General features: G+C 37.8%; 1 pseudogene; it reads left to right on the plus strand.

Moving 5' to 3' along the window:
• Positions 1-7217, plus strand: part of LOC100924489 — a 34374-nt pseudogene that overhangs the window by 209 nt on the left and 26948 nt on the right.

Genomic DNA, 7217 nt, shown 5'->3' on the forward strand with positions numbered 1-7217 from the left:
GGGGAGGAAGCATATAATCTAAAAACCAAAAAAAAAAAAAAAAAACCCACAATAAAATGTATTTAATTTAAAAAAGAGGGCACTCCTAGTATTCTTAAAAAACTTTAATACTACAGGAACAATTTTTCAAGTTGCTGAATTTCAAGGGAAGAGAGAATAATCCATCCCCATGCAATTCAGAATAATCTTTTGGTATCTGTGTTGTTAGGATAAGAGAATAGATAGGTACCCCTTTCTCTGTTCTATGGATTTTATTAAAATGAGAAAATATCAGTTAGTGTATAAGAAGGAAAATGCATCTAAATAAAGTGGCAGTAGATGTTTTACTCAATGTCCTATCTTTAAATCTGTTTTTATCAGCTGTTAATCTCATCCCTGGACTAGCAAAAATTATAGTCCCTTTTGTCATTGGTGGGGTCAAAATCTGATGTTGATTTTAAAAGCTAAAGCACAAATATAGATAAATAAAATTCAGTAATGTGACCTTTAACTGGCATTGAGGAATAAGTGGGGAGTGGTGATTGGACACAGTGGAACAGAATAGCTATTTTTCACAGAAGAGAGTTTTGCAACTCTCTTAAGAATTTGTCTAAATCCTAAAATTTCATTTACTTTTTATAATTATCATTCATCCATTCTTCAACAAAGCACTTATTAAGCAAGTATACTTTTAGCGCAGAGGTAGCAGGCTATAATAAAGAACCAGCCATAGAATCAGGAAGACATTAGTCCAAGTCCTGCCTCTGACACATACTAGCAATGGGATGCTAAGCAAATTACCTATGAGAATTCTAAGCAATAATCTGAAGCTCAGCTGCGGAGTTGGTGCTGACCTCTTGTGGTGGAGGGAGTTTTCTGACCTCTGTTCCCTATCCCAGTGAAATCCCAGGCTCCATAAAAACAGCATGATGCATTGTAGATGCTCAATGAAAATCTTTCCCAAGAAGGTATCCATGTCTTTTTAAATGTAATTCAACTTCTCATGACTCGGAATCATTAATCTGTTACTGTCTTATACTGTAATACAGCAGAACTCTCAGGGGCTCTTTAGGCATTACAATCTATTTGTCCCTTCTAATGGCCCCCAATTGTTCTGTCTTGTACTACTCGTTTTACTTTATTGTTATCACTATATTGACCTTTTGTAGTCACCCTTCCCTTCTGTTGTGAATTTGAAAATTAAATTGACAAAATTATTGGAATTATGTCTAAAACGACAGTACATAGGGAATACAGTAAATGATTTTTTGTAGGTAGTCCTTTCTGCATTGATTTTGGCTAAACAAAAATCTTTTTGTTTCTGAAACTGGATATACATTTGACTAGATTCTATCATGGAAGGCTTTCCAAAAATTATGCTCTTTAGCTCCTGTCCCACCTCGGGTATACCTTGGAAACATCAGAGTAGTTTGTATCTCTACAAAAATGGCAAAAAGGATTCTGTGTTCACATGCAAACATTCCAATTAATAATATTTAATATTATATAATATTATATATTATATAATAATAATAATATCTGGACAGACAATTTCACCTGAGAGAAAACACAAGGTACAGAACATTCTCCCCCCACCCAAGCTGTTAATAAGACAGCTTGCTGGTTGATCTCCATTTTATCCAGTGAATATAAACAGTTCTCTATATAGGTGGGATCCCCTCCCCAAACAAAAAAGGTAAAACACTTGGGATTATTAGAAAATTGATCCCTTTACCAGGCAAGCCCCAATTCATCCAAGGACTTTTTTAGTCCTCCAGACTTACGATTGATGGACTCCTGGAAAGAAATAAATCTGGTCAGAATCAGCTGCCTTGCCCAGACTGGCCCACTTCATATATTTCATAGCTTTTCTACATAATGGCTTCATTCCTTGCTGTTCATCCACACTATTTTTAATTGGTCATGAGCTCTCCTGGTTGATCCCAGGAACTACTCTTCTCCAGAGATTTTGACACAGATATTATTCCAAATATCCTGAAATTCCTTCATTGTTTCCCTCAGCCTCTAGCTAATACCATTTTTATGGCTATGCAAATCCCTCTTCTCCAGGGTTCTTCAGGGAGCATCACCAATTACCAGCTCTTATTCCGAATTTCCATAGCCTTTCTTCATTCTCATTTTTTCAGTTCTGGCTCTTTCCTGTTCAACCTTTTACTTAAAGACTAAAAGGATAAGGACAGACAACTGTCTAGAGAGGAAGGGGAGGAAGCATACCGATAATCTAAAAACCAAAAAAAAAGTCAATAAAATGTATTTAATTTTAAAAGAGGGCATTCCTAGCATTCTTAAAAAACTTAAAGACTAAAGTTTGATTCAGGTATTGGTTCAGCTGTATGAACAACTATAATTCAATCATCTTCAAATGTCATGTTCATATAGCTGCTCCTATCTTGCATAGGCATTTTCAGTGACAATACAGGCTTTGTCTTTTAATCTAATCAAACATATTAACCATGGCCAATTTCTCATTTCCTGGTTCTTAGTGGTGAATCTGAATTGTTGAGATCTCAGAAACAATTTAGTCCTATCTGTATCAAGCCCAGAATCCCAACAAGCAGTCACCAATTTTGGATTAGCAAGGCACACTGAACAAAAAGCACTCCACCTCCGCTTAGATGTAGAATTGGAAGGCAGTAGATTAACATGTAATTGTACTGGAAAGGTAGTTCAAAGCCAGTGTGTAAAGGTTTTAAATAACAAACAGAAGAGTTTGTATTTGAGGCAATAAGGCAGCATAATGGATAGAGTGCTAGGCCTGGAGTTAGGAGGACCAGAGCTCAAAGTCAGTCTCAGATACATATTAGATCTGTGATTCTAAAGTACACAGTGCCAGGTATATAGTAAATTTTTAATAAATACTTCTTTCCTTCTTTCAGCCTAGTGATGGTAAAGAGCCATTAAAGTTTCTATAAGAAAGGAATGACATGGTCAGACCTGCACTTTAGAAATATCACTTTGGGGTTTGTTTTTTTGTTTTGTTTTTTGGGCAACCAATTAAGGTTAAGTGATTTGCCCAGGATCGTTTAGCTAGTAAGTGCTACCTGTCTGAGGCCAGATTTAAGTTTAGGTCCTCCAGACTCCAAGGTCGTCACTCTACTCACTGCACCATCTAGCTGTTCTAGAAACATTATTGATAACACCCCTTTTTCATGGTAGTGAAACATTAGAAATTGAGATGTCCATTTGGAGAATGGGTGAACAAGCTGTGCTATTAATGTAACGGAATACTATTACGCAATTAAGAAATGATTATCCCACAGATTTCAGAAAAACTTGAAAAGAATTGTACAAACTAATGCAAAGTGAAGCAGAACCATCCAGCAACAATGTATAATGATCCAAGCCATTCTCCAATTGATAAATGATCAAAGGATATGAACAGACAATCCTCAGATGAAGAAATTGAAACTATTTCTAGCCATATGAAAATATGCTCCAAGTCATTATTAATCAGAGAAATGCAGATTAATACAACTCTGAGATACCACTACACACCTGTCAGATTGTCTAGAATGACAGGTAAAGATAATGCAGAATGTTGGAAGGGATGTGGGAAAACAGGGACACTGATACATTGTTGGTGGAATTGTGAATACATCCAACCACTCTGGAGAACAATTTGGAACTATGCTCAAAAAGTTATCAAACAGTGCATACCCTTTGATCCAGCAGTGTTTCTGCTGGGCTTATATCCCAAAGAGATCATAAAGAAGGGAAAGGGACCTGTATGTGCACGAATGTTTGTGGCAGCCCTTTTGTAGTGGCCAGAAACTGGAAAATGAGTGGATACCCATCAGTTGGAGAATGGTTGCGTAAATTGTGGTATATGAATGTTATGGAATATTATTGTTCTGTAAGAAATGACTAGCAGGATGAATACAGAGAGGCTTAGAGAGACTTACATGAACTGATGCTGAGTGAAATGAGCAGAACCAGGAGATCATTATACACTTCAACAATGATACTGTATGAGGATGTATTCTGAGGGAAGTGGATTTCTTCGACAAAGAGAAGATTTAACTCACTTTGATCAATGATGGACATCATGCAATGATCTGAATCCAATTCTTCCTGTGCAACAAGAGAACTGTTCGGTTCTGCACACGTATATTGTATCTAGGATATACTGTGACTTATTTAACATGTATAGCATGTATAGGACTGCTTGCCATCTGGGGGAGGGGGTGGAGGGAGGGAGGGAGGGGAAAAATCGGAACAGAAGTGAGTGCAAGGGATAATGTTGTAAAAAATTACCCAGGCATGGGTTCTGTCAATAAAAAAGTTATAATTAGGGGGAAAAAAACAATGTATGATGATCAACAATGAATGCCTCTGGTCTTTTCAGCAATACAATGATCCAAAACTAAGCTTTATAAAAGACTCATGAAGGAAAATGCTATTCACATCCAGATAAAGAATTCATGGACTCCGAATTTGGGTCAAAGCATATTTTTTCACTTACTATATTCTTTTTCATAGTTTTTTCTTTTTGATCTGTTTTTCTTTCAAAATTATGAGTAAAATGGAAATATCTTTTACATGATAGCATATGTATAACCTATATCAAATTGCCTACCATTTTAGGAAGAGGAAAGAGCAGGGAGAGAGAGAAAAAAAATTTTGGAATTCAAAATTTTGTACAAATGAATGCCAAAAATTATCTGACATGTAATTGGGGAAAAATACTATTCAAAAGAAAACACTTGAACAACTATGTATAATAGGAGTGTAAAAAAAATATTGAAAAATGTGGGAGTTGTAGAAGGAATAGATTGGTGAAGGATAGATTCAAGAGGGAAGAGTTTGGATGCTCTCAGAAAACAAGTGGCTATTGTACTAATGAAGACAAAAAATGATGAGAGCCTGAAATAGGGTGGTAACCAGATAAGTAAAGAAAAAGTGACAGATGTCAGAGATGTTGTGGAGAATACAGGTCAACAAGGTCTAGTAATTAATTAGATATGAAAGAAGAAAAAATGAAAAGGAAAAGTCAAGGATCACTTCAAGGTTTCAAGTCCAATGACTATTTTGAGTGGCCTCTATTAAAAGAAAGAAGTTAAAAGAAGGGATGTGTTTAAAAGATAACAAATTAAGTTTTGATCATTTTGCATATGGAATTTCTAGATGGAGCTACCCAAGAGATAGCTGAGGATGAAGTTACAGAGAAAGAGGGAGGAAGGGAGGGGGGGAAGGAGAGAAGGAAGGAATAAGGGAGGAGGAGGGAGAGAGGGAGGGGAGGAGGGAGAAGAGAGGGGGGAGAAAGAGAAGGGGGAGAGAAGGGGAGGAGAGAGAGGTAGAAGGAGAGAGAGAGAGATGGAGGTAGCTATATGAATGTGGACGTCATTAGCAGAGAGATGATGGGTACCCATGAGAGCAAATAAAATCACAGAATAAGAGTAAAGATTAGGAGATGGGTCCAGGATAGAGACCTTGAATGCATACCCACAAAGAAAACTGGACAAGAATGATAATCCTGCAAAGGAAAAATCAAAAGTCAACCAGCTTTCCCAAAGTAACCTATTTCATTTTTTGAAGAGGCTAAAAGCTCTTCCCTAGGTTTATGTGAAATATGCTAGCCTGTAAATTTTGTCTATCATTCCTAGTTCTCCCTTTGGGAGCTCCTGTATAATTCTAATCTGACTTTCACTTGAAGATAGCCCTCCCATCCCTTCTAAATATTATGTAAACAAGAGCCATGGTCATTTAACTCAAGTATGATTTGAAAGCGATCTGATGTAAGCATTTATGAAGCCATATGCTAACATAGTATTTCTTTTAAAAAAAAATCATTGTATTTCTTGAAGTATCTTTAGTGCCTATTCCTGTACTGGGGAATATTGCATATCAAAAAGCAGTAGCAAACATGGTTACTTTTTTTCATGGAGCCTCTAGACCAAGAAACTTTTTTATCTTTTTGCATCATGAAACCTTTTAGCAGCCTGGGGAAGCCTATTACACCCTCTTACTATGATGTTTTCTAATGCACAAAATTACAAATGCACAAGATTACAAAGGAAACTAGTTGAAATGAAATAAATATGAAATTTTTTTCACCATTCCAGATCCTGGATCCCCTGAAATCTATCTATAAAATCCCCCAGATCCCTAAATTAAGAATCCGTGCTGGAGATTAACTGAAGACAAGATCCTCAAGATCCTTTTATTCAAGAATTGATATTGGACCTGGGTTTTCTGTGGCCCAAATCTAATACTCATGTGGTTATACCAAGGCTTCTTAAATTTTTTTCACTAACTTCTTTTCACCCAAGAAATTTTTATATGACTCTGGGTATAGAGGTTTAAAAAACAAGTATACAAATCAAATATTTACTGATAATAAAGTATAATTTCATGGTCCCCACATTCATTTATGAGATCTTATGCTGAGTTGTGAAATTTAATTTAAGAATTAAATTAGGAATTAAACCATGCAATCTTAGAAACAGAGTTCTTTCAAAAAGTTTAGCTTCACAGTAACCAATGTATATTCTTTCACACACACACACACACACACACCCTGCCCCAAGGAAAACAATTCACTATGGTAGTCTTCATAAGTTTCTGTTGCCCCTCCATTCCCCATCAAAAATATTACCTTACAGCCAACTTCATGATAAACTTTGAAATTAGCTAAGATTGAAGGGACAGGGGGCGGAGCCAAGATGGCGGAGAAGACACACGCGACTTTCTAAACTCTTCTCTTACCCTCTTTATCAATATTATATCGAGCCTCAAAAATAGTCTTGACTGCTACAAGTCGTAAAGATAAGAAGGAACAACCACCGCAAGAAAACCAGTCCCCAAAAAGGTTGGTTCCGGGGCCAGACGGGCCAGAGGGGAGAGAAAAGGTTCCTGAGAGTTCAAACCAAAAGCGAAAAGCACAGGTCCACAAGCGCCCAGCCCCAACCGCAGGGGCCTTTTCCTTGGGGATCTGGATCCGAGGGGAGGACGACCCGGTTAGCCCAACTATGGGGGAGCCCGCCTGCCAGAGCTTTCCAGGGCCGAGATGGGCAGACACGGGGCGAGCTGGGTGGTCGGTCCCGGGCAAACCACATCCCCAAGAGGCCCGCCTGGGCAGTGAATTATTGTCTTCTAGCCGGGGAACCGCAACCCCCAGCCCTACTGTTTGATAGCTGGCCAGTGCTGAAACCCTGTTGGGGGGAAAACCTCACCAGAGCACCCCATACCCCGAGCCGGAAACGGTTTACATCCTCCCG

This window comes from Sarcophilus harrisii, chromosome 1, assembly GCF_902635505.1.
Source record: "Sarcophilus harrisii chromosome 1, mSarHar1.11, whole genome shotgun sequence".
Lineage (NCBI taxonomy): Eukaryota > Metazoa > Chordata > Mammalia > Dasyuromorphia > Dasyuridae > Sarcophilus > Sarcophilus harrisii.